Source organism: Thermobia domestica, chromosome 12 (genome assembly GCF_964235325.1).
Source record: "Thermobia domestica chromosome 12, izTheDome1.hap1.1, whole genome shotgun sequence".
Classification (NCBI taxonomy): Eukaryota; Metazoa; Arthropoda; class Insecta; order Zygentoma; family Lepismatidae; genus Thermobia; species Thermobia domestica.
The window spans coordinates 61,862,783-61,890,496 of NC_137465.1; the positions used below are offsets into that span (position 1 = coordinate 61,862,783).

General features: G+C 35.4%; 1 protein-coding gene across 2 annotated transcripts in view; it reads right to left on the minus strand.

Moving 5' to 3' along the window:
• LOC145666485 (uncharacterized) overlaps nucleotides 1-27,714 on the minus strand; it is a 500,852-nt gene that overhangs the window by 261,231 nt on the left and 211,907 nt on the right. Inside the window, exon 2 of one of the 2 annotated variants that reach the window (XM_081733748.1) lies at nucleotides 9,172-9,266. The exons of the other annotated variant lie outside the window; for it this stretch is intronic. The gene's annotated coding sequence lies outside the window, so the exon portion shown is untranslated. The remainder of the gene's footprint in view (nucleotides 1-9,171; nucleotides 9,267-27,714) is intronic. 2 annotated transcript variants of the gene reach the window in all.

The window sequence follows — 27,714 nt, forward strand, 5'->3', positions numbered from 1 at the left end:
AAGTTTAACATACAAAGATTACATATTGATACAATTTATTAACTGACATCTCTCCCAGAAGCAGCATTCTACCCAATTACTGTGGCAGTCGTTCAAACCGTCTGCTTACTAATGCAGCCATGCTTTCTTGGAGAGAGATTGAAGGAAACATCATTGTAAATAATTTAATTTTCACAAAACAAGATCTAAATGTCTTGCTCGATAAGGGAAACACGTTGTTAAAAATAAACAGAATTTTATGCGGTCTTTCCAAGAACGATTATAGCTTAGTACGTAAATATTAATATTAAACACATAAAATGAGTCAAATTAAAGCATACATTTTCAAATTGGTGTTGCCTACTGGGAACCTAGCAAGAGGCTCGCTAGCCAGGTTACTGGTTTTTGGTGAACAAGGGGGGAGGAAGAGACGCTGACGCTGGATGCAGTGGAAGTCACACGTATAGAAACCAATATTTTCACATGTAGACGTGAAAAAGTTTATGACATTTTAAACAATAAGAACTCCGTGTTTCAACACATTGTATCAAACCCAGTGTAAATTCACCAACGGAAGTCTCTAGGCTACTTCCTGGGTATACAATACTTATTTAGTTTCTATTCTGGGTGTTTCTTTCCGTGTTGAGTTGAGATAGACCTCCCAACCTGTAGTATAGGCGACAGTCAGTCGGGAAAGAAAAAAAAAAAACTTTTTTCAGCTCTAGCTCTCATCCAAGCGTTCTGAAAATCAAGTATGATTCTAATAGATTCTGCTCATTTCCTCTTTAATTAATCCTTCATCTCTGATTTTTATATTCATTTTCTTCCAGCATCCCCTGTTAGTTATGCATTATGCAACAACGATGTAATTCTATGCAACCCATTAATACCTTATCTAAGGTCTATAAATGGAATAAAACACAATGAAATAAATACAATATATTACAATATTGTATTAATATTTACGTACTATGCTAGGTGTTTCACACTTCATTACTAATAATATCCAATAAGTATGCACAGAATATGCTAATATTAAGCAAATAATTAAATCACAAATTATCCTATTTACATATACATATGCAAATGTGCCCCTCATCTGCATTTTGATATGCAGATGTTGTAGACGGGCATCGGCCCTCTACACCGGTTATTTCTATTCATACCCGTAACATTTACCAGGCAGAAATAACAGTCATCAACATGGTTTGTGGGTTCCCTCCAAACCATTGGAACACCAAACTTAAGACTTTTTCTTTTTCCAGTTGTCCACTGTCGCAAGTGTTCAGTACACATTTTACACACAATATGTGGAGCCCACGTTTTATCTTGGTCCCCTAGGCGTACACCAAAATATGCATGATATGCTTTTTTTACAAAGTCACTGATATGTTTTCTATTTTCTTTAAATGTGTACTCACCACATATGTAGCAAAACACATCAGGATGATTAACACAACTTCTTCGACTTGAACTCATTTTATGTTCAGGCCACTAACACGGATGTTAAATATAAAGCCTTAGTATACGCGATACAAGTTATGATTTCAGAACAAAACTCACATGTTCCAACATGTCACTCCACCTGCAAGACAACAACTACGATCCACTAGCCAAGTAGAATACCAATGCAATCTAGTGGACGTTCCTGGAACTACTATATGACTAGTTTCCGTTTAGTACCGACAGATAGCAGCACTAATGAGAAAAGAGCGCCGTTCTTCCAAATAGAAATCTCTATAGAGCACAGTAGGATTTATTTGAGTTGCAGAGTTTATAAGATCATATTCAAACTTGTTATTACGAGAATATTTGTATTTCTTTTGCTTATTTTGTATACTATTGCAAGAAGCATGCAGAAATAGTGGTTACATCATTTATATTTATAATTTACATATTTATTTTGGATTGTAATATTTCTTCCACATACATTGTAACGTAAATAACACTACTGGTAGAGTAGCCTGTATCTACCAAAGTAGAGCTGATAGAAAAAAACTGCTTACATTATTGGATTCAGCGCCCCACACATAGTTAAAATCAGCTCTAAAATTTTAGGCACCAAGAAAAATTTTTTTTTCTGTAGGCCTGTGATATTTATTTTTTTAAAAAAGAGTTCTTACGATTAAATAAATACATGGTATTTGTATCTGTAATTATTAAATTGGATGCCATTCTCACATCTCTCTTAATTTATTACGTAACGAAGAATATTTGTCTTGTTTACATAATAATAATAATAATAATAATAATAATAATAATAATAATAATAATAATAAATGCTTTTTGGGCACAATATTAAAAATATACGCATGAACCGTTTCGTTCAGCACAGATTACCAAACCCTGAAGAAAGTTAATTCAACAAGATGGGCCGAGAGATATGACAGTTTTGTCTTAAAAGTGAGATTTCAAGCCATTCAAAAGGCTTTTGCCGTTGAGTTATAAGCCTGACAAAACAACGAAGCGGAAGCACTCAAAAAGAAGTGTTTACTCTTATAGTTTTCCCATGCAAAATATTCTAGACAATCAAATCTTGTGTCCAAGGTACGTCAATTGAAAAACATGGATTTATCAAAAGGAATACAGCTTTTACAAAGATGCCTTAAAGACCTGAAAAATTATCGAAATAAATCGAACTGTATGAGGAGGAAAACTGGTCCATTTAGCCTGAAGTTCTTCATATTCAACATAAAAAAAAAGTGCGACGCCACTACGACGAAAGGTCCTGAAGGGCTCTTATTAAAACAGAAATGGTGATCTCATTAACAAAATTTATTTTGAAAAGGAAGGGTTCTTGGAAATGCTTATTTCCGTAGACCATAATGTCTTGTGCAGAGCTTCTCGAAGTGTGGTTCATTGACGAAGCGTGCAGTTGTAAATGATCTGATTACAGGAAATAATAATAAAAACCCTGATTTCCAACATTCGTAGCTGTCGAAACACAGAGAACTAATTTATGTGGCCATGTACAAATGTATTTACGAAACGATAATGGAGAAACGAGCCAAATGGCAAAATTAGGTAACCTTAAATACAGCATATTTCAGTATTATAACAAAATTTTCTCGTATACTGTCCCTTTTCACACTTAAAAAATGGGTGTGTGTAAGTGTCCTAATCCATCCTGAGAAACATTATTTTGCTTAGTTAAAAAAAAAAAAAAAAAAAGCTTACGGTACTCAAGTAACGTCTTAATCTAAACTTTCGCCGGTATTGTATTTGGTATTCACAGTACTAGTGTTTGAATTAAAAGAACAAATCTCTGATCACCTATAAATTGAATGGTGCGTTTTTTCAGTACAGTATTTCGAAGTAAAGAATACGTAAATGAAATGGCAGTATATTCACCACGAAACAGCAAATTAAACCACAACAATATTCCCCCAGTTTGCCTCAGTATTGTTAGCTATTCGAATAGTTATCAAAGTTGTTCCTCATTCATATTACTGCTCGAACAGTTATTCGTTATTCAAATAATTACTCGAACACTTCGTTGTTTTAGTTCTTCGTTATTCGAAAGGTTACTCGAACACTTAGTTCTTCGTTATTTAAAAAATTACTCGAACACTTAGTTATTCGTTATTCATAAAGTACTCGAACACTTAGTTATTCGTTATTCAAAATTTACTCGAAGTACCTTAACGGTTAGTTATTATTCAAATAATTACTCGAAGTTACTTATTCTTCATTCAAAACATTATTCGAACACCTAGCTGTTCGTTATTCTAAAAGTTCTCAAGCATTTAATTATTCGTTATTCGAATTACTCGAACGATTAGTTATTCAAAAGGTTACTTGAATAGTTAGTTATTCCCTATTTATGTGAGAGCGAATTTGGTTCACTGTAGAAGTTGCATTTTACAACTGTTCATATAGGTACACAACGTAACTGCGTTCTTGTCTTTGGCGCAGGAAATTCGGATTCGATTTTAGATACAAGTGCATGCCACGTCCGTATCTTAATGATATCAGTTCTGCAAGATGACAAAATCTGAACAACTGGATCAAGATGTTTGTGGTTAAGAAATAACGTCATATCATGAATCGAGTAAGTGAATATTCGTGCCCGAGTAATAGACATTGATAAAAATTTTCAATTATGTCATCTGCTTTCGGGTCTTCTGAGTCTCAAAGCGAGAAGCAGAGTAGGGTGAGTGACTCGGACAAAACCCGTGACCATCTAACCTTAATGATCCGTTATCATTATTGTTTGCGATATCGTAAACCGTGAACTGCTGATATGGGCTCAAACAGCAAATAAAACGGTGTGTATGGAAAATGTAAAATCGTCGAACTACTGATTGTGTATCATAGAGGTGTTATTCTGGTTCAACACAACGTAAAGCCACATGTTGCTACAGTCGTCCAACAAATTATCCGATTTGGTTAAGGAACGCTAATGCATCTCCACATTCCATCCTTAGAGGACAATTTTGTTCCATTCATTAGACACTCATTTATGGGGACGCTGTTCCGAACTCTCTACGACGTAACTTACGCATTGCGCGATTCATTTAGTTTACGTTCCGCTAAGTTTCTCCACCACAAATTCCGTAGTCTGCCAGAGCGTTGGAGATAGTTTGTAGGGTCAAGACCCGACATAACTTCTTGGATACTTAGTAATTACTCAAACCATTATTCGTTACTCAATCGAATAAATATTTGAACAGTTATTCGTTTTCCAATTAATTATTCGAGCAGTTATTCAAATAACAATTACTTGCATTTTTCTTATTCAAATAATTACTTGTACAGTTATTCGTTCTTCAAATAATTACTCGACCAGTTATTCAAATAATTATTTAAATTTTTCGTATTGAAATAATTACTTGAACGGCTTTCGTACTTGAAACAATTATTTGGACAATTAATATTTAAATAATTATTCCAAAAATTATTTGCTATTTAATAGTTCTTCAAATGATTACTCGAACCGTTATTCACTTTTCAAATAATTATTCGAAAAAATATTTGTTATTCAAAAAAATAACTTGAAACAGTTATTCGTTCAAGTAATTACTCGAAGTTAGATACATTATTTAAACAATTATTCGTTATTTAAATAATTATCTGAAGAATTATTCTTTATTAAAATAATAAATACAGTAAAATCTGCTTTAATGGACTCTTTATTAAACGGAAACTTGTCTTGAACGGAAATATTTCATGGTCCCATGAATTTACTGGCGAAAATCGTGTTAAATTGCCTTCGTTGAACGGAAACTGTATTACGCGAAGAACGGGAATCAAAATAAGTCTCAAGTTTCGCAGAGCAACATTTAGAAAATTTTTTGACATCCTATGAGAGGTTAGATGTAAATACAATATACACTACGTTGTCAGCAAAACAGACAATGATGTGCAAACCGAAACAGACAACGGATATACGTTCTTTAAAAGAGAACTATAGAGAAAGTTAGAATGGAGAAGAGCAACTGGTGGAAGAAGAGAATTATAGTATTGAGTTGGAAGAAGAGTAGCCTAAGATTTATCAAGATGCTGTCAAAAGTGTAAAAAAAAATTGCAGCAATGCGGTTATTCACACTTAAGTGTTTGTAGAAAGTTGAATAGCCAAGTAGGGACGTGTACAGAAACCCCCAAAAAATAAGTTAATGTGTTTGCAGTATTTTTGTCTGTTTATTGTGTTTTACATGTATTAATTGGTATAGAAATAAATATTATAAATTAACTAAGGTGTGTATAGTATTTTATATGACCATTATATGCATGCACTTTTTTTTTTATTTTTTGCATAGATCTACCTTTGTTAAGCGGAACCCTGTCTCTAACGAACTTTTTGCGAGTCCCGCTCAATTTCGGTAAAGGCAGGTTTTACTGTACTTACTGGAATAGTTACATTATTCAAATAGTCATTTTGTTCGATTTTTCGATTGCTTAATTATTTGAAAATAGAATTACCGTACTCGAACTTCATACCATTTATATCAAACCTACGTCACTCATTTCGACCTTGATGACGTGTATGTGTATGTGATAGACTACATCATGATGTATTGCGAGAGTTGAATTATTTTTTAATTACGAGAAACAGTAATAAATTACACTCTATTTGTAACGGCCTAACCACAAAGCACAATCAACGTAGGTGGTATAAGACACATACAAAAATATCCACACGCTCGCTACAAAGAGTTTCCTGAATGGAGCTGGTTTTGCTACTCGGAAATACCTCAACCGAAACCAATCTTTGTTATAAATAAGACGTTTTAAAAAGGATCTCTATGTGTCTACATGAAGCAACATTCCAATCCAAATGCCTTACCTGCAGGTACTGTTTCCCGAGTCGCTGAGATTCAAGGAAAAACATTATGACGTAATCCAACTGCAACAACAGCCTTTCTTCATTGAGCACTTTTCTTTAGGAAAACTATTGCTGACAAGAATTTCCGCAAAAAAGAAAAAGACAAAAAGTTTTGCTAGCCATGAGGCCGGATGTGAACTGTCAACGGAGCATTGATTATCAGTAATTTAATTAATACGTTCAGTATTTCATTGAAGTAAAACTAATGAGCATACGGTAAACAATAGAAAGGTGAAATGTTAATGTGCTAGTATAGGCTCTCATGTTCATGTGACTGAAGGATGGGAATTGATTATGTCGACCTACTCTGGCCATTCATCAAACAGCATATGAATGTAAATAAACAAAGCATTCATTCATGGATATCCTACTAGATTTAATCAATGAATTGTGTTGACGCTATATCACATTTCGCGACACTACGATGCTTATTTTTTTAAATGTTCAAGAAGCAGCAGTGTTTGCCAGAGATATGCACCAGAAAAGAAACTGTTCTATTTTTAGGAGAAGCTATTTCCTTTATTGATAATTTAACAATAGTATTAGCGTCAAATAGAGGTTTTGAATCTATTTTTATTGGCATAAAATAGGTATTTCTTAGCACCATTACGGGCCTCCATACTCCAGCATCTGCACGAAAGGTGCACAAAAACTTCTACATGCTCCAGACCAGTGGTTTCCTACCTTCTTTGAACCATACACACTTCACCCCCTCCTTGGTACTCGTCAGTCTGGTCCCTTTTGCAGTATTAAATTCTCATACAGGTTTCCTACTGATCTGGAGAAATATATTTCCCTGACTTTATCTGACCTTTGGCAGGAAATTCCTGACTTTCATGACAGGTGTCGCATGACGTTGATATATAAATAAGGAATAAATAACAATAAATATCCATGTATGAGAACATTTACTCTATACAGACAAATAGTAATCAATTGCTCATACATGCATTTCACTTATCTCCGATGAAAATCGGAGTAGTGATCCTTAAGCTGAGATTGGCATAAAATTAATGTTGAAAAAAATATATTTTATAAAATTTCCCTGACTTTCCCTGGTTTCCAGTCATTTTCCGTGAGCTTCCCTGACCTGCACCATTTCCCCTAAGGTTTCTCTGACTTTCCTGATCAGTAGGAACTCAGTCATATCTTCAATAATAATAGTAAGTGCTCGAAAAATTTTCTTCTGACTTTGGTGCCAGTTTAAGAACCCAGGAGCCGAGAATGAAATCCAATTTAACACACATGTCTACATATTTCGACTTTAAGGTTGGTGTAAAGGGACAAGTTTTGCCAATAGATGTCACTACAGTCTTCGTATCTCTCTCATGTATTTTTTATCTTTCACGAAAATTCATCATTTCTCTTACAAATTTCAAGCTAGAGGTTTCAAATTTTTAGAGAAGGAACTTCATAACCTATCGAAGGCAACAATCCGTGCCGATTTCTTATTTAGAATTTTCTTTATTGTTGAAACAGTTATATTGTTAAAGGTTTGGATATCCCTTTCAACAAACAAACCATTTCAAGAATCACGAAAATTATTTAGAAAACTTCCAAAACCCTTCTTTTTCAGGATCTCTATAGCCTTACTCGGAAGATAAAATATTTCAAATGGAGGTTTTAGACACCAATACTTGTCATACGATACGACTCAACTGTATATTTCCAAAAAGATACTAGCTCTTCTATTAGGAAAGTAAAGAAAACGTTTAGTACGAAAATACTAATGAGAGAAGAAAACGAAAATTTTCAAACGCAAAAAGGAACAAGAAGAAGTAAAAATTTTCTTTGACGGAGAGAAAGTGGACGCAACGACGACATTCAAACATTTGAGTAGAATAATAACATCGAAAGTAGAAAGATTTTGTACTTAAATAGCATTGTCTCAGTAGACATTATTCAAATAGAAAAGGCAGTAAGAAAAAGTTTCAGAAAATCTTTGTGTAGACTGTAGACAGGGTTCCTACTGATCTGGAGAAATCTATTTCCCTGACCTTTGGTAGGAAAATCCATGGCTTTCGTGACAGGTGTCGGATAAATAAGGAAGAAATGACGGTGAATATTTATATATGAGAATATTTATTGCATAGACACTAATAGTAATCAATTGCTCATACGTAAATTCCACTTACCACCCATAAAAATTTGAGAAACATTCTATACTGTAATCAATAATGGTTGGCTAAGTTGAAATTGATGTACAATTAATTTTAGAAAAAAAAAAAAAACGTTTCGTAAAATTTCCTTGACTTTCCCTGATTTCTAGTCTTTTTCCTGTGCTACCCTGACCTGCAACATTTTCCTTGTGTTTTCCCTGACCAGTAGGAACCCTGGCAGAGCATAATTCTGTATGAAGCAAATGCCAGAATATTTCAAAAATCAGAAAAATGAAAATCAAACATTCGAGATGTACCGAGACCGTGTTAAGGAACCCAACTCAGGGCAATACATTGTGACCAGAACTGTGAATAGAAGTAATATTATGATTGGTCACTTCATTCGCAATTCAGAATAGTCTAATATACGATGGAAGAGTAAGTTGAAGATAAAACAGGACGTGGATGACCAGGAATTAAGTTGCCTGGTCGATACCAAGAAAGAATTGAGTTTTTACGTTCTGCGTTCGTATGCAACAATGACATCTGGTAGTAGCGTTGACTCAAACCAAACCAGACCAGAATTTCATTATGATGCAGTTTATGGGTATCAAAGTTCAATCTTTACAGTATAGGCTGTTCTCCACTACATACCTCGCCTCCACCAGGGTTGGATCACAGAACAACGCAACCCGACCAACAATACCAAGAAAGAATAACTGTAACAACAGAAAAAACTACGAGCATAGAATAAATAGAAAGTTAAACCTTTTATGTTATTCACCAACCTCCCGTAGAGGACAGAAGCATCACCGGATTCTCAAATTTTCTTGTTTTCTTGCAAGTTTGTGTAAACAACCCACCTGAAAAAGATGGAAAATCAGTTTTAAACACGATTAGATACAACTAATTTGCTTAAGTATTCAAACATAATTAATATTGCCATGGCCCTTTAAGTTACTTATGTTAACAATTTGATATATATATATATATATATATATATATATATATATTAGATATATGGATCTGTTTTAACAGTTTTATAAATGTAAATTAACATTAACTACAAAATGAATATTTTGGAAAGTAGCTGCAGTATGAGGCTACTTCTTATTTGCAAAAATTGTATAAACCTAATTTAAAATACAGTTCAATACTTTTTCTATATTGCAGAAATTCCACGTCCTTGATGACGACATAATCAAGTGTTTTCATATTCATAAGTAGCCTTGTACGTAGACGCACATTTTGAAATATATGTACTAAGTTTGTTAAAAATAGAAAATCCTTACGACACTCAAAACTTCGAAAGACAATGGGAGCACACAGGGAATATTTAACCATGTATACGTATAAGAAATGCTTTATTTTCTGGCAATACATAACTGTGCAGAGTACAGACACTTTTTTCCGAAGTATTTTATTAAAAATACAATTTCTCCAGCTATTTTTTTTTAATTGTACTTTTCATATGATATTTTCAACTTAAATCACTTTGAAAAGTGCAACCACAGTACGTTATATGCATTTAAAAAATAAAAAAAAAAAAATCGATAGTTCGGAACATTGGTAAATTCTTTCACTTGTTTAGATGAAGAAGCAGTTCGTAGTTTCCATCAGTATCTTCAGAAAAAATAGTCTCGAATATATGCTACTCTTTTCTGTAAAGCAGGGGTTTTTCAACCTGTTTCATTGATGTGCCATCATATTTAATATGGAAAATATTAATGTACACTCATGTCCAAAATGATTGTCGCAAATCTATAACTGTCTTCTTATAAGAATGTAATTTGAGAATGATTTTGCAGAGTACTTTTAATACTGATACTGTGTGTATAATCGGGAAATATATTTGTGATAAATTTCATAGGAAAAGAATTATAAATATGAAAATTCGAATGAGTAAAACAAAATGTTCCTTATGGACAAGAAAGTTTAATTTTCATTTTATTGTTCTTATTTACTGCTCTTTTGATATGAAATTTGCCACATACATGTCTTCGCCGATTATACACATACTAACATTATAAGAAATACCGGGTGAATTCCTTATCAAATTATATTCTTACAACAACATCTTTATAAACATGCGACAATAATTTCGGACATGAATGTATCAATAGTCAGTTCTTCCGGAAAAGCATGGTTTTCTTTTCCCAGGAACAAAATTATACATATATATTTGACTTATTTTTAATTAAATTTTAGTTTTTTTCCCCTCGATGTATTGTTTATTTTGAAAACTATAAGTTACATATTTCTGATTATGGTACTTTAGTTTTTTAATGAACAAAGAAACAAACAAACAAACAAATAAATAAATAAATAAATAAATAAATAAATAAATAAATAAATAAATAAATAAACAAACAGTATTACAGAATTCACATTATTTCTTTAGTGTGAAGGTTGTGTTTGTGCTTATTTAGCTTTCTAGTGTTTAGATTCATTGACTTAACTTTATTCTTAAATTGGGTTTAACATTCAACTTACTCCTGTACTTTGTTTCCAAATACATGATAAAAGAAAAATATCTCCGTTCATAAAGGCAAATAGTAGCAAACACTAATAGAACCTTTTCAACTTTACAAGATAAAAGATGTCGAACAAGTTCTAGAAAGGGGTTTGCAGCTCGACTATACACGTCACATTTCTTTTCCCTCAAGCAAGGGAATATTTTTGCACAACTTTGCAGAAGTCGTGCGTATCAGTCAGAAACTTTTGTTGGAAAGGATCCAAGCTATTGGGGGGGGGAGGGGGCAGGATTCAATACTACAAGCCATTACGTCTATGTACAGTAGTATTGAATGGGTATTATTCTGCATCTGAAAAGACAATAAGTAAAACACTTCCACTTATATTCTTTAAAAAAATAATGATAAAACTAGATTGTTTCAATAAGAGAAAGAGTACAGATGAAGTGTAAGATCGAATTTTAATGTTACATCAATAATTTCCCTGTTAAACAAGTATAGTTTTATTGAGAAAGTGTACAAATGTATGTTGATTTACGAAATTTGGAGGAGGATCCGGAACGGTGAACCCTCGTGGGTGCACCACTGCCATTCAGCATAGATTGAGAAACTATGCTCTAAAGCAGACTTTAGCCATGCATAACCAGTATCTTCTAGCGAATGTGAAAGGCGTTTTTACCTTACAGTGACAAATTTTCTATTGATGTCCATCGGGATACTATGACCGCCTCCTACACAGTTACACCTAGCAATGTATGAACTCACAACTGCTCCGATGTCATCTGCGGCTGATATTAAAAGCAATAAATCAAGAAGCGACCGAGTTATGTCGGAAGATATGTTAAAACCGTAGAAGTCATTGCAATAATACACTCACAGCAAGCACTGACACCTTTCTTTCCAGAAAAAAAAAAATCACGTACAAGTTAACAGTACGAGAATATATGCAGGAACATTCATAGAATAAATTTTAAAATATGGGGTGATTCCTGTTCCTACGGAATCTATAAAAATACAAAACGGAATTCAGACAAATGAACAGGACTGGGGAAAGCTGTTCCGGAACACAAACAACAAGTACGGAGAGACACGCAAGGAAAGGTGATAAATGCTTGCAAATGAGATTCCACATGTTGTACTTCAAAGCAACCTTGTATTTCGGGGGCAGAAGCAAGAAACGACCTTCAGCATGGCCACCAACTAAGATTTCTTAGAAGAAAGCATGTATGTGGGTTTGTGTACAAGCACGACTCTTCATGTTTTTTACATTCTGGTTGGCAAATTAGCAGTAAGTAAACACGATTACAGTGTCTTGTTTCTTTAATATATTTGGCAAGATTTTTTTAACTAATAGTCTTCATAGTAAAACAAACAAGAAAAAAGTAATTAATTCACACTTCAATAGCATGAATTTAGCTACAGGATAAATAGCTGATAAGAGTTCATCTCTTAACAGTAATCAACGAATATTGGTCTGCTTAAAAAAAGTATTAAAAAAGTAAGTTTCTTTTGGGGGGAAAACTTGTCCTTCACGTTTCTTAAGAAATTTGGTTTACCAATCAAAATTCTTTTATATATTTACGCCAGGGCCGGATTTAGGGGGGTGCACCGGTGCACGTGCACCCCCCCCCCCTAAGTTATAAATGTACACTATCTAAAATGAGAAGCTAGCACTGAAAATAGCAACACTTTCCGAAACTTTCTGTCGCCATGTTTCCGTTTGTTGGGGCTTAAAAGAAAGAGGGGTTTTGCAAAAGCAATAGTTTAAGTCGATTTCCTGAAGGTTGAACGAAAAGGATTCACCAAGCAAAGCAATATAATATTTGTCAAGTAGGGAAGAAAACAGAAGCAAGGAAGAGAGAATTTTTCCTGCATATCACTTGCGACTCTCTTTCAAATATCTCCCGCTCTATGTATCAAGGGTAAAGAATATAGCTATACACATGCCACTTTGAAGAGTTTCAATAAGACTGGTTATTTTGGTAGTTATGGTGCACCCCTCTCAGAAAATCCTAAATCCGACTCTGTATTTACCGCATCTGACTGTCTGTCTGTCCGTATAAGAGACAAAAATTCTCTAAGAACTACTTGGTGGTTCATCATCAATTTTAGCCACGATGCACAGGGTCAAAGATTAGGAATGGAGTACGTTAATGGAGATGTCATTTTCGAAATGGAACTTGCAGAAATCCATTATGATTCGATTCAATATTGATCTACAAGAGGTCAAAACAGATAAGATATAGCAAGGTTTCATTTTAGAATTGATTTAGCGTTCTTAAGAATAACTACTATCACCTCTCTCAATTTCCTCCAACCTGAAGAGGAATTTTGGTAGCTGGAGCTACCGTTGGCTATGAATTCATTGCTCAACACTGATGCTAAGAAACCTCCACAGGTCAGGATGGCATCTCACCTGGATGTCACATACTTTTAGCAACCATCTAATAAATGTTAGTAATACTTTTGTCTTTCAAAAGAAATTATCAAACACATCTATAATTGACAACTTATCTCGACTTGCAGAGCACGTTTTTCAAGCTGGTGTTCTGTCATCTATAAATATTTTGTTGAAATTTTTCAAGTTGTCTACAATTCGTTCAAGGTTAAGTGAGATGCCATTCGGACGGGAGGTTTCTTAGCATCAGTGTTGAGGAGTAAATTTATAGCCAACGGTAGCTCCAGCTACCAAAATTCGCCTTCAGGTCTGAGGAGGATAACCCTCTACTCAAATCGGAAGTGGAATAAATCAAATACTTTCTTTTTCAACGTTGATCACGGTACAGTAAAAACAGTAATATATAGCGACAACGGTTTTCTCCAATCAATTAAGCGTTCCAAGAATACATTCGATATCCACTCTCTACTAAAACCGGAAGTGTTAGAAATTACTACTTCCGGTTTCAATAATAAATTAGAAAATATGTCATACAAACCAAACTCTTTATTACAAATACACACTATACTTACAGCATACCTAATCAACCATTTCAACATTTATTTTCTTAAGCCTCAAATGAACGTTTAACATGTTTGTTCCATGTCTTTTGTTGGAATTAAGAAAAAATTAAGCAATTAAGAAAAAATTGAGTCAGTCAAAATCCCACTTTTGATGACAGTCCATAATTTGGGAATCAAAGACATTCTATTTCATGTACGCACTAAGCTCCTGAACATCTAACACCATGCCAAGCTTCGTCAAGGTTGGATGTTTCAGTTGAACTCGTGCGATATGTAGCGTCCTTGTCATTGATTTTTGGCCTGGGAATAGGAATTAAATAAAGGACGAAAAGAATACAGAAAAGAAAGAAGAATGTTACAAAAACAATTTCAGTTTGTCAAATATTACGGATAGAAACAGTTGGTGAAATCAGACATATCCCTTCCCTCCAAAAGAACTCAAGTTTGCCTACTACAGTCTAATCCATCTCGTATATTAAAGTTTGAGAGGAAGTCAATTATTACGAGTAGTTTCGCGATCAAATCCGATTGACAGATATTTGATTTATCGTACCATTTGTCAGCTATGATAAAATATTGCCGTCTGCGATCAATCGTTCACTCACATTTATTCTTGGCAGATACGAATTAACTAACATCTCTTTCTTTTTCTTCCTTTCTCTTCTCTGCGTTTTTTTTCTTTCTTTTTTGTGCTCACATCCGACGATTATATGCTCGGAGGCCGTGATAATGAGATAGATGATAAATGGCAGATAAAGTAAGTGGGAGAAAATGGGAGAGCGTCCAGAACACACATGCACACGGTATTTATTCACCGCAAAGCCCACTTGGCGTAACCTGGGACCGAACCAGGTATCTCGCGTACCAAAAGTGAGTGCTCTGCCACTGAGAAACCGCGCCCTCTACTACTTTTAGTTGCGAATAGAAATAAATTAACCACGATACAAAACAGGTTATCAGAAATTTTTGAATCGCGTATTTTAGCAACCTTATTAACAACTCCTTTGTGAATTGACTACTGATCTAAACTAAAAGCTTTTGAATGGAAAGTGAAAAATACGAAATACTTCCAATAGCTGCCCAGTTACTGCGCGGAATGGAACTGGAAAGGTAACCCATTTTAAACAAAACATGATAAATATTTCTATGGAAATATTTTGTAGAATTCTCATGTAGTATCTGAATAGTTGCTAGCCCTCGAAGCTAGTCTAGTGGCTATCGCACGTGCCTTTGATGTATGTGGTCTTCGGTTCGATTTCCGATGGTAAAGCATTGAATCCATTAACGGCAATTCCACCTTAAACAATACGCCCTGCCTCATATAGTCTCAGTGCTAAAAAGGGACTATCAACTTCAACAGAACAATTGAATAACTACTACTTTGGTATCCATACTGCATTTCCCGGCTCGTTGGTTGATTGTGAGTTTTCGTACTGAAGTTATGACACGTGGACCTGTAGCTTAATATAGGATCCGAATCTGTAGGAGCTTCGTGCCGGATTCAGCGATCGATTCTCCGGTGGGATCATGGAAAATTTTCGACGTTGACCAAACAACTGTGATGAGATTGAGTCATTACTCAAACTAAGAGATACTGAATTACTGTATCAAAAAGCAGATACAATTTTGATACGTGCCGATATACTAATTAGAGCCCTTCTTGTAGTATAATGATAGCGATTAGTACTTTTGATGTATTACATCAATTGAGATGTTAAATGTTTTGATTCAACTGTGGGCAATTTATGAAACATTAAGAGGAAGTTGGTTTTGAAGATACTAGATATTACCCTTCTGAAAACCTTTAAGAATAACGTTTTTTCATCAGATTTCACCTCTAGCCTGAAGGTTCTATGATCCAATCTGGATTATATGAGCTGGTTGAAGCAAATGTTCTTTCATTTCATTCGAGTTCTCGCGTTTATTCTCACTATCTTTATTCTATAAATTATTTCACAGTCATTCACTTAACATTCATCATCCTGGTTCCATATGTAGAAATCTATGTCATTAACACCTTATCTTAATCACGTTATAATCAAAACTTTATAGGTAAAATTATCATTTCTTAGTTAAAAATAACGTTTGGACTGGGCTAAAACAGCTTGCATACCATCCTTTAGTATGACAGACTTGGGTTTGATTTCCTGTGTAAGTGAACAACTTAGCATACAATGTTAAGTTGTTGGCCTAGGTCTCAAAGTCTCATGTCCGCTGGAGCTTTAGGCCGGCCGTACGTTCACCAGAGGACAGGACAGCCGATTCGAAGTTAAGTACAAAGCCTCGAACCTCATATTCACTCGAGCACGTGCTAGGCAAAGCACTCGTCTACGTCAAGACAGACATACAGTGAATGCACTCAGGCCTCTCTCCGTATCCTCTCCTGCCTTGCCTTCCTCTGCCTCAGCTTTACATGCGTCCTGCCTTAGTAAAAAGTGGATTTCCGCTGAAAATGTTAGGTTATTGTATGGGCTATAGTTAGTCTGCGTGCATATAAAAAGTCGCATCTGTATTATATCCACATCTCATCTCGATTCCTTTATCCGCAGATAATGAGATTTCCATGACAATATAAAACATGCCTGTTCTATGACAATTATAATCTCAAAAATGTTCCTATGAAAACAATTATAAATATCTCCTTTTACAGTTTCATGCATCCTGTGATGTAATACCAAATTCAAGCTAAACATACAATAAGAAGAGAGAGTGTTGAAAGTCAACTTTGCTAAATAAAAATCTAAAACTCATGCAAACAGAAATACGAAATTAATAGAAAACATACTAACTAAATTAAGGTCCTTTTAAATGAAAATTTCTGACCAAAAAAAAATGTCAAGCTGGTAATATTATACCTGTGAATTAATTTTAGAACAAACCATTTCTCTTTGTCTTGCTCGTAAGACATAAGTGTCTTTGTACAGAATACAAATGTAAACTGGAGATAAAATACTCCCTAGAAAGAGCAAGAGGCTACCTGACAGGAATTGCCATAAAATCAGATCAGTATTTCATATTTATTATGGGCTTCAAGACAGATAAAAAGAAAACAACTCTAACAAAACTCAATTTGGCGGAAATTTTCCCCTAAAGGATAACCACACTTTATTACAAAATGTATTAGCAACGTTCAGAAGAAGAATCACTAAAATTGTCTTTTTACGGATACCCGCATTTTTATCCGCTATCCATACAGAAACAACGATACACCAGCAAGAGCTATAATGATGTGGATAACCGTGGATATCTGTATCTACGGATGCGCACGAGTCGAGTCGAGATTTAAGCCTGTCTCGACTCGTCTCGAGAAAATATTGTCTCGACTCGAAAATATGTTTCTGTTTCGACTCGTGTCTCAATTCGACAGTTTCTGCCTCGACTCGACTCGAAAATCGAATAGAGACAAAAATATACGAATTAAAATATACGCACACATCAGCCAGAACATTATGACTATCTACCTAATTGTCGGTATGTCCACCTTTGGCACGGATAACAACGGCGACGCGTCTACCCATGGACGCATTGATCCTTGGTAGGTCACTGGAGAGAGTTGGCACCACATATGCACACACAGGTCACCTAATTCCCGTAAATTCCGGGGAGGGGCGATGCGCTCTGACGCCCAGATGTGTTTGGGTTCAGATCCGGCGAGTCGGTGGACCAGCACATCACTTGGAACTCGCCTCTGTGTTCCTCGAACCACTCCATCATACTCCCGTGGGACGTAGAACTTAAAAATTTCAAAAATTTCATTTCATTTTTTCCATCATGCTCCTGGCCTTGTGACGGTGCATTATTTTGCCGTAAAATGCCACTACCGTTGGGAAACATGGTCGTCATGAAGGGGTGTAGGGGCGAGTTGGACAAAACGGGATACAATTCTTGTTTTTTACTACGGAAAATGTGTTGAAGAAAACCAAACATTAATTGTTTTTAACTACATTTATTGAAGCACAAAAAACATAGTTAACTAATTGTAATGATTGTGAAATAGTAAAAGAAGGTAGTTCCCAAACTTTTACATATCCCGTTTTAGCACACCGTTAGTTTTGGATAAAAACGGGATAGGGTTTACAATGTGGATTTTTTTGTGTGAAACGAACTGAAAAATATAATTAACTGACAGAAAACTACTGTGAAGCAAAATTTCCGCTTGAAAGAACAATGTCTTCAGTAATCAGAGACGTAAAATGAGAGTTTTTCGTATTATTTACAAAATGAGAAAGAAGGCCTTTTATTTAGGCCTATAGCAGAACAAAAGTTGCATACAAAGGTGTCGTCATCTTCTTCGGCATTAGAACACGCTTCGTGAACCCATTATTGGCATCCATAACATTGGATACAACCTTCACTAGCTTTAGAGTCGACGTACAGTGCATTAAAAAACATGCAGGTTTCCCCTCCCTCCATCTCTTATCAGTCATTTTTCCTGGGCTAGGTCCTTTTACTTAATGGATAGGTAGAACAACCTATGCAGAGATGGAAAAGGGTAGCTTTGGTCGATAACAAGAATGTTCTAATATTTTCTCCCCTGAGGATGTTGCAGGTTGGTCTGGCAGTAGACTGTCTCCTGACAGGTTTGTTGGTTGATCTACTCCTACCATGTCCCTTGAAGAAGTTGAAGGTTGCTTTTGGTCTTTGCTCACAGCAGACTGGTGCCCAATGCCTGGAGGTTCTTGCCGCAGGTCTGGTGTAGGGTGGTCTATGGTGACAGAGGATGCAAACAAGTGATTTGGGAAAAGGTCAGGATTTTAAGGACTTACGTCGGTTTTCCTAAACCTTTTAACGGCAGTTTCTGCAACAGCTGCCCGTCAATACGCTGTTCAGAACAGTTTTCCAACTTTGTAAATTGTAACGCACCTAACTGGATGGTTGAACAGCCACTTTTGAACTTCTTGTTCATAATACGTGCTCAGTTGAGCCATGAAATTGACATCCAGGGGCTGAAGGTGATGAGTTAAGCTGTTCGAAAGGCCTAGACCTACATTAATATATAGCTATTTAAAAAAAGGTAGGTTATTTTAAAAAAAGTAAAACCAATAGTATAAAAATAAATAGGTGGATCAAACGGGATATAAAACAACTGTACCCCTTTTTATCCAACTCATAAGTGTCCCATTTTGTCAAACTCCGCCACTTTTCAAAACAAACATGTCTGCTGCCTAAACGCGAAGGGACAATTAGATTGACTACACATGAGAATATTCGTTAATAAATGCTTATTCAAATGCAATACTCACCGGAATTGTATTCCCATGTATGTAGGCAGTATAATTAGAAAACAACGCACGTAAATGTAGAAAGTGGCACGAAAACAGAGTACAGAAGTTTTAAGAGCTACAACTGGTGCTCTGGAGGCGGGACGAACTGAGAATGATGTAATGACGGCAGTGAACAAGTTTGTGTCGTCCTCAGCTAGATAGATGCACTAGTCTGGTCCCTAGGCGACGTATCCCGTTTTATCCAACTCTCCCCTACCTAGTCCGCAAGCAGTGTGCGATACGCCACGGCCGTCATAGGGTGGGGTGCTGACTGCCACAGTCAATTATTGGTCCTGATTGCCACGACTGGCGCTGATTGCCAATATCAAGGTGCTGACTGCCACGAGCCTTTGAGAAAGTTGCTAGACGTAATATTATCGGACGCCAAGAAGCATGAAAGAAACTAGATGAACCTTAGGATCGTGTTGTTCAGACCAACACCTAACAAAGGTAAACAGGTCTCTGTATGTACACTCATGTCCAAAATTATTGTCACATGATTATAAATATGTTGTTCTTGTAATATAATTTGATAACGAATTCGCCCGGTATTTCTTATAATGCTAGTATGGGTATAATCGGCAAAGACAAGTATGTGGTAAATTTCATGTCGAAAGAGCAGTAAATAAGAACAATACAACGAAAATAAAATTTTCTTGTACATTTAGTTACATTTTATTTTACTCATTATCATTTTCGTATTTATAATTTTTTTCCTATGAAATTTACCACAAACATATATTTCCTGACTATACACATAATATAAGTATTAAAAGTACTCTGCGAAATTATCAAATTATATTCTTACAAAAATACAGTTATAGATATGCGACAATAATTTTGGACATGAGTGTACTTTCAGTTTTATCAGGGAGCGGTGCGTACAAAATTGGTACGATTTATGTATTCTCACTTGAACTCCCCATGTCAGCATGAACTGTGTACAGCTGAACAAATTGTTTCGAGCAGCTCTTGAAAGTTCCATCAAAAAAGCACTGCTGGCTGTCCCTCACAAGGGAAATTCAGGAGAAAGCACTCGCCTGCAGAGAAACTAAGCATGCCATTTGAAGTCCCAATTCATGCTGATTATAACAAGCTAATAAAAATAAAATTCCTGTACGGTTGAGAACGGTTCGAGATATTCAACTTGGAAGTTTATGAGAGAAAATGAGGACATTCGCATTTATACGCGTTAAGTACAACATAATTAGTAAGGAATATTGACATACGAATTGAAAGCTATCGGAAGTAACAGAAAAAAAGTGTTTCGCAATAACTAACGGGTTTGTTAGATACAATTAGTCATTACATTGTTCACAATAATCATAGATTAGAGAGGAAAATTTATCACTGTTGTTCTTCTGTTTTATAAATAAATGACGGAGGCAAAAGACTCCCTTGCACCATGAACATTTTATATGTGCAATTGTGTTGCATCCGTCAAGAGAACAGTTCGCAAAACCAAAGCAAATTCGACAAGTGATTCAAAAGTTATAGGCCTATAATTTGTTCGTAACCTGTCTTGCAGAACGCAAACTGAAACAATCCAATGTATCGCGGTGATCGGAAGTGATTCGTATGGGCACGAACTTTGATTGTTTCGTTGGTACATTATAACGTCCAGATGAAGAAGATTCATACTATGTACAAATCTCCTGCCATAATCTTTGATTGATTGGAATCAAAACACATCAAATTGTTGCACAAATCGTGTGCAATTCTTTGGTATCTTCTCAACCATTAGGTCTTTGCCATCCGTCATGCAACTTGTAATGGACAATTTGTCTGTGAATGGACCCCAGTGATCAATTAATAGCAACTTCAAACCATCAGGCTTCGCCATGGGTGAGAATACTTAACGCATTAAAACGTGCATCCACACATTTTCTCATATAAATTTCCAAGCTGAATATCTCGAACAGTTCTCAACGTACAGGAGTTTTATTACCTGTTGTAATCGCATGAATTGGTCCTTCAAATGACATGCTTATTTCTCTGCAGGCGAGTGCTTCTCCCAAACTTCCCTTGTCAGCTGGCTTCAGACCATCATATCCATTAAATAATACAATAAAACAATTAATATAAACAATGACATGTGCAAATTGTACATATAACAGAAAAGACAATCCCTTTATAAGCATCCAAGTGTATGTCGTTCCACTTAGTGAGCAACTTCGTAACTTATAGGATACCACATAGATTTGCTGTGATGATTACTAAATTAATTAATAATCATAAATTTACTATGAGGGATTAATTCCTCTCTTTCCAAATACAGTTTCTCCCAGGCTCGTGGCAGTCAGCACCTTCATATTTGCAATCGGCGACAGTCGTGGCAATCAGCACCAATAATTGGCTGTGGCAGTCAACACCCGTGGCAATCAGCACCTATCCCGTCATAGTGCCTTGCTCGAGCTCCACTAGACACACAGATGATCACGTGATTGTTCCCCAGAGCATAATTAAGCCGCCACCAGCTTGTCTCCATCACGCAGTACAGGTGTCAAGGAGCTATTCACTTGGAATACTCGTATTACTCCTATATAGTCAGCATGTATCAAGCAATCGATCAGTTCAGCTTTCATTTGAGAGGGTGGAAATCCTAGGCTCGTGAACAATTATGTTACTAGAGTAAAGTGAGGAGTGTATTTATCTTACATTGAACTGCTTTGATACCAAGTGGCCTAACTGCAAAATTGGAATTTTCTAGGAGTGAAAATTGAAGTTCAATTTCTCATGAATAATCCATATTTATTTTGTTGGGAACCAAAACCGTAACTACTGTATGTAGTTTACTGTTTTATAATTTAGTGTTTACAAAAATCCTTTTAAAAAAATACCTATCTATAGAAGTAAAAGGAACCTATATGTACTAGTTCTTGGCATGCAAGCAGTCCATTTATTGTAATATAATATGTAAAATAGTCTCATATCATACAGTAATATGTGATGTACAACAAATGTTACATTATATATTAACCGTAACTCGTGATATGCAACACATTAAAGCCTCAAAATAGTTGGGGGAGCGAATAATCCAAAAGTTATGTAGCTCTCTTGTGCTCATGGAAACGAAAACACAATAATTATAACTATGCTAAATTACTATAGGCTGCCAATTGCTCATTCAGAGAATTTATGAAATTCACTTTACCGCAAACTAGATACAGGCTACGGATAATAGTTTTAAGATAATCAAATATAAAACTAGATAATCAATTATTATTATTATTATTATTATTTATTATATTTGAAGTACAATCAAATATCACGACATTAATTATTAGTTTTAATTAAGTAAATTGAACTGAAAATTAAATCTTGATCTCGAAAGATTAACTATTAAGTTTATGCATTCTGTACCTTTCTAAAGTAATAAATGCTGGAATTCGTTTCAAACTATTTCTGAAAGAATACTTTCTTCAAAATAATATTAAAAATTATAGAAATATTTTTAAGACATTCGAGTTGAGTCGAGATTTTTATGAGTAGTTTCGACTCGACTTGAAAATTAGAGTCGAGAAATGTTTGTCTTGACTCGTCTCGAATTTTACAAAGTGTGTCTCGACTCGAATCTAAACTCGAATTCGTCGAGTTGAGTCGAGATTTGAGACATGTCTCGACTCATGCGCATCCCTATCTGTATCCGTGCAGACCTCTAGCTGTAGTAGTCTAAGAAAAAATAAATACAAATTTCAGACTTTTTTTTGCAGTCGATAAATCTTACACGCTCTATTTCATAATATTGTTTTGCCTACTTTTTTTTTTTTTTTTTTTACAATGCCTCCTAAGACATGACTTTACTGGGTACCGATACTAAATTTTTACAAAAGATTACCGTATAACCAAAACTAACACTTCAGAATATCTTTTATCAGTCTTGACAATTTCATTATCTAACCTTCAGAGAAAAAAAAAATCTTTCAGAACAAAAGTGTTCTACTGGAATCACCTCCCGATCATTAACAAAATCATTAGTTTAAAGAAACTGCCATCCCTGAGATTGGTATGCTCACGCCCTAATTCTGACGTTCCATTTATTATAACAAGCTAAGCTTCTATATAACAAATGAAGCAAACTCAAAATTCTTTTGGATAGACGTGGTATGATGTCAGATATTCCCGAATGTAAAGAGACATTTATACCTTTCCAGGATATTATAAATTTTCATTTAATACAATTTGCACCAGTTTACTGCTTCACATGGGTTATTATAATGACGAATACTGCTTGGTGATACACTACACAAAACTCCACAAATTTAATTGAAATATACCTTGTTGAATATATCGTCAAAGGCGTAACGATAGGAGACCATCTTCCCTAGAACACTGCTAGCCCCAAGGTTTGCCCAAGTGGGCCCACCTGAAAGGGTTGGACCCACCTGAAAAAAACCACTTTAAAACCCACCTGGGTTTTTGAGCTTTTTGTTAGTGTATTATTGGTACAACTAAGGTGATCACGTTGAAAGTGATTTTTATCACATTTTAGACTTTCCTTGGGAGAATCAGGTGCTTTCATGTTAAGGTATACAACAACATTCAACATGAGACCTTTATAAAGTTCTGAATGCACTGAATGAATTATTTATAATTTTTTTAAAAAAGCCTGAGATAGTTATAGAACAAATTAATGTATGGATTATGCTTATAGCCTATTCGAAGTAAAATATGCAGTTTTGTACTTTCGAAAATACTTTCCGCAAATAGTGTCCTCGTGGTCTCGGCGACACCGAGGGACGTTATCACTCATACATTTGACGGGTTTAAGGCTATAGGTGCCGGTACCAATAGTAAATATATAAATACATTAGTAAAACTATTAGTATTATTTCTTAGGTTTGATGTAAAACACAAGTATTCTTCAGTAAAATTTGGTTTTCCAACAACAGTTTTGTTGAGTCATTCGTTGCTACTCTCCAAATAAGCATTCTGTAGAGTCAACACAAGCAACAGCGTAAAATTCTCAAATTTAAGAAGCTTAATGCTCGGAGTTCGGAAGACTATGTAACGCTTACTATTTCAAGTTCTGAATTCAAATTTCCGTACTAGTGGAAGTTTCGATGTTCAGTAAAGAAACCTGTATTTTCGAAAAAATCTGCCTGGTTAAAGAAGCGCTCGGGAAATTTCCGCAACTGAACGCAGAAGCATCGGAAATGAATACTTCAACAATAAAACTATTTGTTTTACGCTGGAAGATATTTATTTTCATTTAAGACATTTTGGAACAATTACTTTATAAAGTAGGAATTATCTCTTTAATTGTTTTAAATTGATTTTCAGGAAAGAACCGTCTTGCAACAAGTGCTCGGCAAATTCCCGTATTCGAACGCACAAATTATCGGAAGTGAAATTCAACAGGAAAGTCATTTTATTTTACGCTCGAAGTTGTTTATTTCATATAAGGCATTTTGAAATATTTACTTTATACAACATGAATTGTATCTTTGTTTTAAATTAATAGACCCCTTTTGGTATTCATATTTGGGCAACGTCAGATAAATTTTGACTTAAATGTTATCGGGAATGCCACAGTGATTCTGAAAACTATGGATTAAATACTAATATAGCTAGTTTTCGATTATTTTTGTTTCTCCCTTCCGCCCTCCCTTCCAACAATCTCTCACCAACCTGTTGATTGGGATAAATTTGGACTTACACGCCATCGGAAGTGTCACAATTTATGTTACTGACCCCGAAAACTATGGATTGGACATTTTCGTTTTCGATTATTTTTACGTATCACTCTCTCCGGAAAATGTAATAGAAATACAAGTTAAGCCAGTCCGCCAGTGTCCATTCATGTATCAAAATTCATCATCATGTAAATCGGAGCAGCAGTCTAGAAGGAATTAGCGAACATTGTTAGGTTTATTTTTTCGAGAAAATTACCCAATCCCAACTTTGGTAGTATATTCTGCAAAGGAAAATACTTCACATAAGTACTAAGATTGTCAATATCTACTCTATGCCAAATCCGGTCACCATTGGACGAGTTCTGTAGATTACAGATGATATACGAGTCGTACACGGTCGTTGATATTGATTTTTATTGTAGCTGTTGAAAAATCAAATGAAGAATCAAAAACTGGATTTTCCAATAGAAGGAAGAAGAAAAGTGGACATTATGTATAGCATTAAAGAAGTCAATTTCTATGTTAGAATGATAACTTCATGAAATTAGCGGAGGACTGTACCCTCTTAAGGGGATCTCCTACCATCTCCGCTTAGGTTTCTAACTCTCCATTTGATAACATGTAACATTTAATATGGTAATTTCTAACAAAGTATTGCAGGTAATAACTTGAAATTTTTAATACAAATACACAAGACCCATATAAATCCAACCACGGTCTCCAATTTACGTTACATGCGTTAGATTAATTGCAATATATTCTTCAGTAAGTTTGGCAACAGAGAATAAAAAGTATGCTGCAGAGGGGAGAGGGCTGACCATCTGTTTGCTTGTTAGCTGCTTTTAAAAGGACGCTCTTACCAGAAAAATCACGTTGTGATTCTCACTTCTCAGTGGTTAGAATGGTCTGGACTGGAAGAGCCCAAAACCTCTTCTTTCTTCCTTTCACGGTTTGTTTGTTTCTTCCACCCCCTGCTGTCACAAGAAGACAACTTGTTTCGGAAAGCACTTTGAATTAGTAGCGAAAAGCCAAACTGAATGACACCACGGACGGATTAAAGGGAAGGGCGGTCACTCCCTCCGAGAACATTTGAATACTTTGAATAATCGGAGTAAGAAACTAGAAATTGCGTAATCTAATAAGAAAAGTTTGTTGAAGTATACAAATCAAGACGCATTTTAAGTGTCACAGCATTGTACTCTCATCCCCTCCCCTCCCAATTCCCTTCTGAAGAAGTTCTCTTTTGTTTCTCTGTTCCATATTAGCCTTTACACTTACACTTTCATTATCCAGTATTGATTTTTACCATACCATCTGCACAGAAGGCGAATAAGGTTTACGAGTCCTTCCTGCCCCCTTTTTTAAAAATTGCTAATTATAATAAAATTTATCGAAAACAATTCATCTCAACGATAAAGACTTATACACATTCATTATTGCAATTTTAAAATAAACTCGCCGCCTGTCGCGTATGCTAGCGATCTAATATATACGAATAGATGAAAAGTTAGTTTGAAGCGTATTGTTTTTCTGTAATTAAGTCCGAATTCATATTTGTTTCTATTGTTGCATCGACAAAAGTGAGTGCTAAATCGATTTAGGCTCATTGGTCTTTGCGAGGTCCCTCAAGATGCAAGGCCGTGGGCAGTCGCCCACCACTTGAAACGCCTCTGCACTAGAGGTCTGCACGTGCTCGGGCCTACAAAGAATGTATCACTTCGGGTCTGGGAGGGGTTCGGACAGTAGCGTCATTTCAGATTTGGCTTGGGGGGTCAAGACCCCTTGATATATGTAAAATTTCGCGTTTTTCACTGATTTACTACTATGCTATTGATAAAATTATATAAATCTCAAACTCGGGAGGGGGGCAAATGCCTCTCCCTGTCCTCCTAAATGACGCCCCTGGGTTCGGGCTGTGAATTTTTAAATATACAACATATTTCTCGGACTTTTTCGGGCCTAACTTTGTAAATATAGTGTAAAACGATACAAATTGCACCGTTCTTTCTGGAGGACTTTTAAAACACAACTGCAAAATCAAACCTCGAATTGCTGTAAATAAAAATACAATTTTGCATTAATAATTAAGTTTCTGCAATCCGGGCTTATTTCGAGCTCATTTGATTATCACAGAGCCAGATTCTGCAATCCGGGCTAGGGCCTAAATGCTAAGACATATTTTGGACTCGGGTCGGGCCTCACATTGTAAATTCACAGGCCGGGCCCGGGCTGAAAATTCCGGCCCGTGCAGACCTCTGCTCTGCACCCGCACACATTCCTTCCTAGTCCAGAAAATCTCCTCCCCTCCGCATCGTCAATAATGGTAAATTTGTTCCTCGTATATTTGCTTATTATTGTAAGAGAAGTTCAAACCAGAACTCTAAAATTTGTTCGTTCTCTGGGGTAATGTGAGTAATGCAAATTAAGAAAGATATGCGTAATATACAAATGTCAGAAAAACTTGATATCAATTTGATTAACCTTTTACGTAATGTTTATTTTAGAAATAATAAACTTATGCAAGTATATCGAGGCATCTGAAATTTAATGTTAAATAGTGGCGATTGAGCCAGAAGGGGCGTGCACTATTCAGTTAGTCAAAGAACTCATATATGTAGCTTGAAAACTAATACTATTTAAACCAATATTGAATTAGACAAATTTGTACACTCTGGCCACAGAAAAGGCGTCACCTTCTATGGCCCTCCCATCGCATGATGGGAATGAAAGACAGAGGAAAAAAAAGACAAATTTGTAAAAAGTAGGATAACCATAATTGGAAATAGTGTGTGTATTTTTTAAGGAGGAAACCCAGAAGTACATTCTCGACATAATAATAATAATAATAATAATAATAATAATCTTTCTCACTTCAATCATAGGTTGATGCGCAAGAAGGAAATTTTAAAACTTTTCTCTCCCCTGGGAGAGCTGTTTTATAATTTGATAAGGTCTCTTCTTCGTAACTGCATCTAT